This window comes from Rhinopithecus bieti, unplaced genomic scaffold (genome assembly GCF_001698545.2).
Source record: "Rhinopithecus bieti isolate Rb0 unplaced genomic scaffold, ASM169854v2 scaffold_19222, whole genome shotgun sequence".
In the NCBI taxonomy this organism is placed as follows: Eukaryota; Metazoa; Chordata; class Mammalia; order Primates; family Cercopithecidae; genus Rhinopithecus; species Rhinopithecus bieti.
In genome coordinates, this window is record NW_016809392.1 from 65439 (window position 1) to 78034 (window position 12596).

Consider the following 12596-nt stretch of genomic DNA (forward strand, 5'->3'; position numbering starts at 1 on the left):
GGGGTAGTTGCATTTTTCACAAGTTATCTGCTTTAGCTCCTGGCCCCTTCTTACAATGTGAGGTGGGGATAAGAGCAAGAAATCCTTTCTTTTCAAGGAAGAATAAGGCTAGGAGTGTGTGTGTGTGTGTGTGTGTGTGTGTGTGTGAGAGAGAGAGAGAGAGAGAGAGAGAGAGAGAGAGAGAGAGAGAGAGAGAGAGTTTGTATGTGTATATAAGTTCCTACTCCTACACCTTTAAATCAGGCTCCCCTGTGAGGAGGACCTGTTCTGACCCAGGTCGACATAGCTTTGTTTTCTCCATGTGATTAATGTCAAATCAACTTCTGCACTCTTCAAGGAAGTGCCATGTTGCTACTTCTGGTTCCCACGCAGCCCCTAGGTCAGTTCATGTTTCACAAGGAGTTGCTCCCCTTTTGCGATGATTACAGAAGTCAAAATAGTACACAAAAGTAACAAAAAGGAGTCCTCCACTTCACCACCCAACATGCCAAATCCATGGTAAAAATCTCAACATTTTCTTCATTCCAGACACTAGCTTCTCCTAGTTGGCGAAAGGAACAACTCTTTCTTCCCTGTCGTGCTTACAAGTCTCTGAAATAGGCCCTCCACCCAGTGGAAACCTCAACTTCCTTCATGAAACAACTTTGTCCAGACCCAACAGTCTTTGAAAATAACCATTATCTTTCCCTACTACCCATAGAAAAATGAGTTCCAGGTGTTGGAAAGAGAATCCCGGTTGCATTTTCACCGGTAAAAGGAGCCACACATCCAGGGATGCTTCTCCATAAGAGCTAAGGACTCCCAGGGATATCTCAGTCATTCATCTTAAAGAGCCTAGAGATTACTGATTCTAATACTCCCGTATTAAAGATGAGAAAATTAAGCTCAGAGAGGAACAAAAACACAGTTAGTGGTAGAAAGGAGACCAACGGTCAGGCCTGTGAACTCCTCAGTGCATGTATTTATTGCAGCATCTGGATCACCTTTGCTTCAAAACTGAGAATTTTTTTAAATACAGGACAAGCTAGTAAAGAATTCCTATGTAATAGAGATAGTCCACAGCTGCAGGATAGGCTAAACAAAAATGAGGTGGGGACCTTTCTTAGGCAGATGGCTGGTTGGGGAACGTAGATGAGTGAAAAGAGGAAAAGATCTCCAGAAGATAGGGAAGGTATAAAGTTTCTCTACGACAGTTTCCCAAATCATGCTTCACTGGACATTGACACAGGAGAAGGCCTGTGGGGGAAAAGAAATTCATGATCAGATAGGTATGGCAAAGGCCTCATTCTATGGTTTCCTCTTTGAGTTTCTCAATGCAACGTTAGACTATTAAAGGCTCTGAAAAATCCTACAAGAAAGCTCCTATATAACTTTGTGTAATCAAGTAATACCAAAATTTATTTGCCCTCTGAGTCTGCTATTTTGCCTTCTTCCTCCAGCCCTTGACACTGTTTCTCAGGAATAAAAAACTCCTTCATGCTGGCTACTACCTCATATGCTCTATAACATTGTGGTGTTCACAGTTTGATTTTTTTTCAAAATCCAGAGTACAATTTGGCCCCAAAGCCTAAACCCAAAGCTAGTGAACTAGAGGAAAGTCAGTCAATCAATAAACGTTTATTATTTTCTGTAACTAAAGTACTGGGTTTTGGTAGGGGAGACAGCAATCAAAGACATAGCCTTGTCTTCTAGAAGCTCACAATCTAGTTGGGAATTCAAGAAAACCCCCTAGAAAAGTTCATTGACAATTCAAGAGGTGCTATTAGACAGTAGGAGAGAAAGGGGCACATGCCAGGGCCCAGGCAAGAAGTGCTTTGTGAATGAAGAAGGAAAAAGTATAAGTTGACTTTCAAAAGTCTCTGGAAACACTGGACTTTAGCTGATACAGGAAATATAGGGAAGAACTGGATAGGCAGAAATAAACGGAGAAAGTGTTCCTAGAGGAAAAGACACTTGGAAAAGGGAAGAGGTAGGCAAGATCAAGGAGTGTTTAGAAGGCAAGACTGAGTGTCAAGAAAGTGAATTTCTAACCCCTGCTTACTCACATAAGCCGCGATGCTTGTGTGAGAATTCTGATGTCCTACATGGTAGACTCTGGGAGGGGAATGTGAAGGAAGAAAATAATAAAGAATCAAAGAGCACTTCCATTCTTGAACCCATTATACATTTTCAAGTCTATTGCACCACCATCAGCACTCTCATGGTGTGTGTAGACTCAGCCCAGGGCTGTATTTCCCAGAGATGCTACACTTTTCCTCTGGTGTCCTCAGAAAAAAATGCCTCAGTTCCTGCAGAGTCACATAAAATAACTTGTGAGAACTTGGTGCTTGGTGAGCATCCTTGAATCCAGCTGGCAGTCCATTCGTCATATGCCATCTGCCCTGGCCTGGAGCTGGTAAGCATATGCCGCACTTGGGGTATTTGACAAACTGACACTCTACCACACGGAGTGTCCAACTCAGCTTGTCAAATACACGGAGCGTGGCACTGCAGGAGGCCAAGCCAGGTGATTCTTTGGGGAAGTGAGATCTTCCTGGGAGATATGACCCTAGAGGGAAAGAGAGAGAAAGGAGTGATGAAGTCACACCCTTAGCCCCAGGGAGCTTGCTGAAAGAACCAGACAAAGCACCAGAATACGAAAGTGAGCAAAACAGGCATAAGGTTCCTAACCAGAAGAGAGATCCTGAGGATAAGCAGATAAAGCCCAAGTGACACCCAGTGCTCAGCTGAAAGCTCATCAGGCCTGAATCCTGTAGCTATGGCATTTCTAGGGGTCCCAAACTTCAATGGGTTCCTCTATGCAGCAAAGAGGGGAAAATTTGGTCATCATCCTGCCTCCCTGACTTGAGGAAAGTACCAGACCCCAGAGACAGCATCCTTGCTCCCTCTTCTCAATTCTCCCAAGCTGTATTTTCACAGTGTTGTGGTTATGCACATAGGCTTTGAGGTTAAACATGAGCTTAAATCCTAGTTCTTCCATTAGCTAGCTAGGCAACCTTCGATCAATCATTTCGCTTCTGTGAGTTCAAGTTTGCTACACCCACAAAATGTATTAAGTATAGTACCTACCTCATAAGATTATTGTGAGAATGACAGGAGATAATGCATGTAAAGCCTTTGGTTCAGTATTCAATACATAACAAATGCTCAAAAAGCAGTGGTTGTACCACTAAAATGAAAGAAAGAGTTATTGGCAATTGATTTAGCAGGATCTGGACAGGTGTGACATTGATTTCTTGTGGTCTCAGCCTTGCCTAACATGATCCTCTTGTCCCATAGGGACTCAAGAATGGCAGCTATTAAAGTGCCCTTAAAGATCATCTAGTCTCACTCACTTAGGTTATAAATGAGAGAACAAAGGCTCATGTTGGGGAAGAGACTTGTAAAGTTTACGCCATAAGTTTTTTACAGTTCAGCAGTATGCCTTATACAGTTTTCCTCATTGGTTATTTTGCCTCCCTTCTCTGTATATCCCTCTGGGAAAGGGGAGGCACATCAACAAAGAAGGCAAAAACAGGCAATAGCTTTGCAATGCAGCATTTGGGATCAGTGAACCCACAATCCACCAGGGCAATAAGGAAGCTGCCAGGAGCAGGGTCAGGTCTGAGACTTCTGGGAGAATTCCCTTGGCAACAATCAGATCCTGTTGCTAAAAATGCCAGGCTGCTGGTATCAAATTACTGCCCTTACCAGCTGTGGCAGTTGATCTGTGAGCAGGTAGCTGGTCTACATTAAATATTGTCAAGAAAAGTTGCAAACTTCCCAAGGTTACCAGAAATGGTAAACTGTCCCCATGAGGCCAGAAAGCCCTGTCCCAGCCAAAGCAAGACAGAGGGATTCAGCCTTGTCTTTCAGCAAGAAAACACTCTGTGTTTTTTCTTGCTCATTTCTTTTAATTGAATGTAAGGGGGTAACATACCCCTTCAATTTAAATTCTGGCAGTAATCTCAAAACTAAAGCTCTTTCACCCCCTCACTTCCTTTTCTACCTACCCAATTCAGCCTAAGCCACCCAGCAGCAAAAGCAACAGTCATGGTCACCAGATATGCCATTAAAGAATCAAACAAACTTGTGTTCTAATGCTGTCTTGGCCATCAACTAGCCAATCATGGCTTGGGCAAGTCTTTCTTTGGGCTTCAGTTGTCTTCTCTGGAAATGGAGACAAGAAGACTTACCTGGCAAAGTTGTTGAAAAGTGTTGCTAAGCTTTCCAGAGCCTCCCACATAGGAGCTCAAAAGGACCCTTGTCTCAGCTCCTGGACCTGTGGTTGGAGGCCAGCCAGGCATGCTGGTTAACAGAGTCTGAGTTGGGGATGGCAGGGAAGAAAGAAATGGATTGTTACCTTTTTTGTATCATTACCCTCATTGGCTGCCAGCTCCAGTAAGAAGACCTATATAAGGTGGAGGTGTTCACAGCCTTTTGAATGCCCTTTCTGACTTTATTCACCTCCAGAAACCCTGGAAAGGAGGCATGAAAGGGGCAAAAAATTATTAGTACTTTGAAATTTGGAAAGTCTTATAGACAACATTGCTCCAGTATTAATGGAAGGAGTTAGTGACTGAGCTGAAACTAAACTGATTTCATTTCCACTCTTGCTGTTCTAGTCCATGCCTCTCCAATGGAGTGTGTGTAAGAAAATCAGATTCAGTTGAGAAATGTTCACCAGACCCATAGAAAGAAGAGATAAATGTCTATGTGGGATGATATTAAGGGAATTTGAAAGCTCTTCTCTTGGGCAGATATTACTTAGAATAACATCATTTTTCCCCATATGAAATGCAAAATCCTCTATTGAAGAGCTTCACCAAGCTTCTATTGTTGACACAAAGGGTGGGTCAGTTTTTATGGAAGGAATTGGAGGGAATAGATCAGAAGAACGAGGGGTAAATAGGTGTCTAGGAATCTCTGAACACTCAGAGAGAACCAAGTACCTGAAAGAAAAATAGAAGAAAAGAAGAAGTCTTCAGGACTATGCCTAAAACTTCCAGACTGCCTCTAGTATGAGGAGGCCCAACTGGGTCAGTTACAGGACAGGTCCTGCTGCTTGATGTCTCAGTCCTCCTAGGATAGAGCAGAAAGAGGACTGATCTGGGAGCCACCCAGCTCTGCTACGTATTCTCTGTATGACTTTGGGCAAGTCCCTTTCTTTCTCTTTCTGGACCTCAGCTTTTTCCATAAGTACCTATTCCCTAAGAGCCTTTCAATTTTGAACTTTTAGGAGTCAAAGATTGGACTAGAGAAGAGGCTTTCATCTTAGAGTCATGCCTCTCAGAGAGTGCTATATGGATTACCACCAGCACTCTCCTCTTGGATGTGTTCAGTCCCCTCACCCCACAGTTACATATGCAAAGATTACACTCATCTTCTTTCTTGACAGAGGGCTGACAATCATGAATATAAGGAATCTAATAACTATGAGTCTCTAGACAACATTTATCTAATCTTTCTTTTCCTCTTTTTAATTTTTTATTTTGCAATAGGGGTGAAAAAAACTGTGTCCCAGATTGGAGAAAGGACTTAAACAAAGATACACATTGGGTAAATGGTAAAATCAGGACTGCTACTCAGATTTCCTGACTCCTGGGTCCAAAGAACATTCCATTTCCATGTGACTGTCTCCTAAACATCCTATTGTATAGAAAATATCCTATCCCGTTTTCCCCTCTACTAGAAGCTCTAGAATAAAAGGCCAGTGGAAACCTTCTTCCTCCCACCTTTGACCTTGATTCCTGAGGAGGGTCTGAAGAGAATGGGATGGGCAGATCCAAGCCACCCTTGGCTGCCATGGACACTGCCCCAGCTTGGGAATCCAAGAAGAGAGGGCAAATGGATACCATACCTGTCAGTGGAGTGGTGCCTTGGTCATGGAGGGGACACTGATTCCCCATTGCTGAGCCAACCTGCAGGGGCCAGAGGGAATTGGGCTTTATGCCGTGAGCAAGAAGCCTGTGTGTTTTGAAGGGCCCTTGGTGTCTTCAACAGGAAACAGAAATGAGGAAGATAAGACTGAGGTTAGCCAACGGAAATCTGGGTGCAAAATGACAAAACAATGCTGTTGTGAAAGGGTCTGCTACTGCAGCAATAGTAGCAGGCCACTGCCCTGCCTCCACCATCTCCCAGCTGACCTTCAACAGACAATAACTTTCCAAGCTGCAGAGAGAGACAGTAGAAAGCACCTGACTGCCCTAGGCTCTGCCTGTGGATCAAGGAGGTTTTCCCAGAATAATTGAGGGAAACCTGGAATGCCAGAACTGAGACATTATCTAATGAAAAAACCCATAGTCAAAATTGAGAAATGGAGCCCCTAAGGGATAAAAGGAAATGCCCAGTATCACAAAGCAAATTAGTGGCAAAGCTGAAATTTAAACCTATCCATATGGGCTCCAAATCACTGTTCTTTCACTCTGCCAGAATACCTACTGGTCCTGGAATACCATTTTATTTCCAACATCTCTCCTGGCATACAGAACCAGCTACATAGTTTGCAAGGTGCAGTAAAAAATGAAAATGATAGGGACCTTATTTAAAAATTAAGAATATCAAGATGATGACAGCAGAACATTAAACTAAGTGTGGGGTCCTTCTAAGCATGGAGCCCTGTGAAGCTGTACAGGTCATATGCCTATGAAGCTGGCCCTGGGGCACAGCTATGACCACAAGCCACATTCTGTCATCTTGGGGCTTGCAGAAGGAAATAAATAAGGAAATTCACATTTATTAGAGTACTTATGATATTCTTTTACATGTATTATCTAATTTATTCAACAACTTTCTGGTATGGTAGTATTCTTCTTCTTATTTATAGGTGAGGAAACTGAGGCACACAGAAATAAAGTGACTTGTCTAAGGAAACAAAACTAGAAAGTAATAGAGAAGGCAGATTTTTCACTCAGGTCTAACTCCAAATGTTGAGGTCTTCTTCTACTTTCCCACACTGGCTACAAGGAAGGGAGAAGGAAATAGTTGACTTTGAGAAAGAAAAGATAGTGCCAGATCCATAAGTTCAACTGTGACCTTCAGGCTAATGAGGGACATGAAAAGTGTGAAAAGAGGGTGAGCGGTTTCCTAGTGCCTCATGTTTGCAGTCTCCAGGAAGTCCCTATTAACAGCCAGGAGGATGACAAATTCCCATCATGCAGTGCCCTCCACCATGAATCTTGATGGCATGAAGGATGGGAGGGGCAATGTTTTCAGGGTATACTTTGACAGCTTTCAATGACTGCAGTGCCCTGCACAGTCCTCTGTCTACACTAGTGGAAGTATGGCCCTGAGTGGTACTCAAGCTGTGGTAAATAATCTTTCCAACCTACATACATTCTTATAAATTCAGGTTCAAAGAAAGACCACATCCTGTGAGCCAAGAGCCCTGGGCCCCAGTCCCCACTCTACTACCTTGGGCATTAGTTTCTCCTTTAACCAACAGAGGTTGGACTAAATGGTCTTGGAGATCACTCCAACTCAAACATTCCCTGGTTCCTTTGTGGCTCTTCGTTACTCACTGTGGGCTTCCCCGTGGTTGCAGGACCTGAGGCTCTGTGGAAACCTGAGATAGGGATTCCCTTGCACTAACATCACTCTGTAGAAAGCTTCCTTCTATCAGAATAATTTATTGGCTCAGGCCTCAAGACCCCAGATCTAGCTTCTAGAAAGATTCAGTTCTTGTTTCTTTTTGGTTTCTGACTAAAGCTTGGAGCAGAAGTAGGGTGGTCCTGTGGGCACTTTGCTAAAAAGGGACCCCCTTCTTCCTACGCACACCATGGAGATTAAGTTTATCTACACATGTTTTTTTCTCCCCTATCAATCAGAGTACTCTACAGGCCTTTTAACAGGGGTTTCTGGAGACAATGTGTTTACCTAAAGTAGTAATTAATGGTATCCATTTTGAGCCCAACAATAGGGCAATAAAAGAGAGCATTAGGAACCAGAAGACTCTGAAAATCATACCACCTATGCATAGGGCCTGAATGAGAGAAAAGGGAACTGGGCTCAGAGTTCCTCTTTAGCCCACAAACACAAACTATGCTGGGAAGGGCCAAATTTCCAATAACAGCACAAAGGGGCTTCTTCTTTTTGATCTGTTGTCCAGGCTTCTGCGGAGAGTAACAAAAAGTCACAAAGTATTCCCATTTTGTATGATTTCTGACTTGCCTATGCCTGTGGAGGGAGATGAGAAAGAAGGGAAAATAGTCGACAAGGGGAGCAAGCAGGCAGTGCTGGGGTCCCACACTGCAGACACACTCATTTGTTTCCTCAGTACTGGAATGGAAAGAACACTGAATCAGAGTCCTTGCATCTTAGACCCTAGGTTATAAACCAAGCTCTGTAACTCATTAATTACGTGACCTTAAACAAACATACACAGCCTGTCTGAGTCTTAGTCCCCACATCAGATTGAAGGATTCTCAGGCTAAAGGGTGTGCACCCCAAGTGCTATGCTACCCTACAGAATATGATAAGTAATTTGACAAAGGCATGAAGTGCCATCAGATATGTATATAAGATTCTCCCAGGGCAGAAGATGAGGAGGTGATGGTAACTGGAAAGGTTCTCAGAAGAATAGGATTTGGGCTACATCTTAAAGGATAGAGAGAAAAAAAATGATGTGCACTGTCTCTGGAAAGCCTTCTCTGACAACCACCTGCAAAATTAGTTGCTTCCCACCTTGCCCTCCTCTACTCTTGAAAAACATTCACACTGCACTTAGGTGTCAGTCCCTCCAAGAAGACCAAGCACTCCCCAAAGTAGGAACTATGCTTGATCTTTACTGTCTTCTTAGGCCTAGGAATAAACTACTTATCCCAGAACTGTGAGGTGAATAAGTGAATGAGTTAATGCGTAAGCAAAAGAAAGAGACCTCATAGCCCAATGTCCCCACATTGCTTAGCTTACCCTACCTTCATGAAGGAGCTGAGAAGCCCCCACCCTTCACTTTGAGTTTATCTTTCCCCCCACCTCCTTTCAGAAGACTTTCAAGAAGAGGCCCTAGGGAAAATTGCAAAGCTAAGGCCACTTCCTGTGCAAGTGGCTGGTGTCCACACACTGTACCTCAACCCTGGTGATTGCTATGCATACGATTGCATCAGGGTTTTCTCTGAAAGGAAATACAAAGGCTGATGCAATGTGTAGGGCACCCACAGGCCAGGACTAAAGAACTTTTTGTACACCTGGGCCTGGGGACAGAGGTTTCACTGTGAGGCTCCCACAAAACAGTGACATTGACAAGATAAATGGCAGCAATTAACCCAATAACTACAGCTTAACTATATTCAGCAAGGGGGTGTTGAGCACCTACTGGCTACAAAGCTCTATGCTTGGCAAAAGGGGAAAAAAAATAAACATACAACAGAACAGAAATATACAACAATCTAACATAAATGTAATGTGAGCCACAATTATTATAATAATCACATTAAAAATTTTTAACAAGCAAAACTAATTTTAATAACATATTTTATTTAGCTCAATACATCCACAATGTTATTTCAACCTGTAAACAATGTAAGTATTCATTAATAAGATATTTTACATTATTTGAAATGTAGTATGTATTTTATACAAACAGTACATCTCAATTTGAACTTGCCATGTTTCTAGTGTCAAATTGTCATATGTGGCTAGTGGCTACCGTATTGACCAAAACAGGTATAAGACATGGTCTCTACCCTCTAGGAATTCACAGTCTAGTCCAGAAACCAGAATGCTACATAAGTATGTTCAGAAAATGAGTACAATAGTGGAGGTGCATATCTGGAAAAGAGAACTGCACTAAGAGTCAGGAGATCTGGGCTACATTCTTTTCTCTGCCACTAATTCTCTGTGTGACCTTGAGCAAATCCCTCTCCCTTTCTGGGCCTCCATATTTCCATCTCTACAATAAGTCTGATTAAATTTATTCATGAAACAAATATATGTTGAATGTTTTCTTGGTGTCAGGCATGGTGCAATGTACTCAAGATGCAGAAGTAAACAAGACATATAAAACACCTGCCTTCTTGACATACACAGTATGGTGGAAAATAGCCATTAAACAAATTTTTTAAACATGTCAAGAAAGAGGGACGATCAGAGAGCAGGGAGAACACATAACAGGATAGCATAATCCACCAGACTTGGATAGGTCAAGAAAACTTCTCAAAGGAAGTAACTTTTAAGGTGAGACTGAAAAATAAAAAGTAGTGAGCCAAGTGGATAATAGGTACAAGGCAGTTCCAAGCAGAAGAAGCAACATGTATAAAAATTCTGAGATGGAGAATAATGTGGCATATTCCAAGAAGATAAAAGGCTGGTATGGCTTGAAAAAGAGTGAACAAAAGGAAAAAAAATAGCATAAAGCAAGTAGAAGAGATAAGCAGGGGGGCAAACTAAGAAAGGCCTTGTATGCTATGTTGGGCATTTGAGACATGAGAAGCCAGAAAGTGTATATAGGTGATGCAGTGCCTTTCTATATTCAGGCCTAGGAATTTAGGGGTCCAGACTATGGCAACAAAGACGAAAAAAAAGTTAATTCCAACTGGTTGGATTAAATACTTCACAGAAGAGGCCGAATTTTAAAAGAGCCTTTAAGGATAACAGGATCAATAATCAGAGAAAGGCATTTCAGGCAGAGGAAAGGACCCAAGTAAAGGTGCAGAGATAGGAAAGAATATGGTGAGCTTGTGTGAATAAGGAGACTACCAATGCAAAATGGCAAATATAAGCCTAGGAGTATTTTTAGTATTTTTGAGTATCTATAGACATAGTAGAATAATAGTAGCCCAAAGGCCTATCCAACACACCAAATGTGCTCTGGAGGAAACATGGCAAAGACCTTGGACCTATCAAGAGATCCATTTTGTACTGGAATAACAATAATTAACAAGTATTGTAAGCTTACTAAGTGCTAGGCACTGTTTGAAGCCCTTTACATATATTAGCTTAAGTAATCCTAACAACAACCTTATGAGGGAGATACTATAATTAGTAAATGGCAGATGTAGGATTTAAATATCATGCAACAATTTATGAATGGTAGAAATTTTGGAGCAATCTACAAAAAATATGTAATATGTCTCTTGCTAGGAAATGTCAAATTCAAGTCAGTTATCATCTCAGTCTTTAAGGACAGTTTTTTCCAGGAAAACCTCATTAATTTCCAATTTATGATCATTAGATAAGTCTGAGCTGAAGCTGACTTTTGTTTAGCTTCTTAGAAAGACAAAATAAGTGAAGTAAATAAAATGGAGTTCCAGGGAGTTGTTTAAAGACAGAAAATCAAACTGGTTCTACTTACTCTCCATACCTTACTCCCAGTCAGAGTCCTTCATAAGCTTCCATCTATGTCAGAAATAACTGAAGTGACCCTAACCAACCATTTTAATCCATTTCCTATAATGGCCCACCTAAAGGTTTTTACTAAGCAGCAGTTTTTTTTTTTCTTAAAATGAGTAAAGAGTTTATTTGGGCCAAGCTTGAGAGCTGCAAATCGGGAGCACAGATTCCAGTTGCCCTAAATATACATTCCCTTGGGAACAGTTTTTAAGGAACAACGAAGAAAGGAATGAGGAATGCACTTTCAATAACCTATTGAAAATAGTGTATTTGGAAGGAATAAACATGCATTTATTTAAAATATATATTCTCACTCCAGTCTGTCCCTCACTCCCACTATTCACATCACACCTGTAGTCCCAGCTACTGGGGAGGCTGAGGCAGGAGGATCACTTGATCCCAGGAGTTCAAGGCTGTAGTGCACTATGATCACCTGTGAATAGCCACTGCACTCCAGCCTAGGCAACATAAATAAATAAATAAATAAATAAGAGGAAATTCTGTCATTTCCAACAACATAAATGGAATTGGAGATTACGTGAAGTGAAAGAAGCCAGGCACAGAAAGACAAATGCCACATAATCTCACCCACATGTGGATTCTAAGATAATGAAAGTTACAGAAGCAGAGAATAGAACGGCGGTTACAGAGGCTTGGGGGTGGGTGGAATGGGGAGATAATTTTGAAAGGGTACAAAGTTTCAGACAGAAGGAGTAAGGTTTTTTTGAGATCTATTGCACAGCATGGTGAATACAGTTAATAATAGTATATTGCATGTTTCAGAATTGCTAAGAGAGTATATTTCAAAGTATTCAATAAATTATAAGTATTTGAGGCAATGGATATATTAATGAAATTTAATTACTCCACATTGTATTAATAAATCATAACATCATTTTGTATCCCACAAATACAACTGTATAAACTATAGTTGTATAAACTATATAAACAATAAAAAATTAAACAAATATATCTATATCTGTATCTATCTATATATCAGTATAGAGATATTTCCTAATTCATACTGGGGTGGTTGCCCCTGATATCACTGACTTGGCACACACAGACTATTTTCATCTTCTTAGTTTGTCTTCTGAGTAAAGGAAGGACAAGAATTTCACCTTTTGGGAAACAAAAAGAAAATTTAGACCAGACGCTTGAGCTTTCTCCACAGCTAAACATTTGCTAGAACTAGATTTGGCACTGATTCAGGAATCAGTCAATCCCTAAAAATGTGATACCTCATGGGCTTTCAAAGTGGGATCCTGAGAGCTCCTGTAAAGGCCAGA

General features: G+C 41.5%; 1 long non-coding RNA gene across 2 annotated transcripts; it reads right to left on the reverse strand.

Annotated features, from left to right (window-relative positions):
* Window positions 1-943: 943 nt before the first annotated feature.
* LOC108540263 (uncharacterized) lies at window positions 944-5958 on the reverse strand. 2 transcript variants are annotated; one of them, XR_001888621.1, is made up of 4 exons: window positions 5840-5958; window positions 4932-5061; window positions 4176-4301; window positions 1598-2548 (listed from the first exon to the last, which is right to left on the reverse strand). It is a non-coding gene; the product is annotated as an uncharacterized LOC108540263 (long non-coding RNA). The 2 variants fall into 2 exon arrangements; XR_001888620.1 differs by lacking the exon at window positions 4932-5061 and having other exon boundaries at window positions 944-2548; window positions 5840-5951.
* Window positions 5959-12596: the final 6638 nt, after the last annotated feature.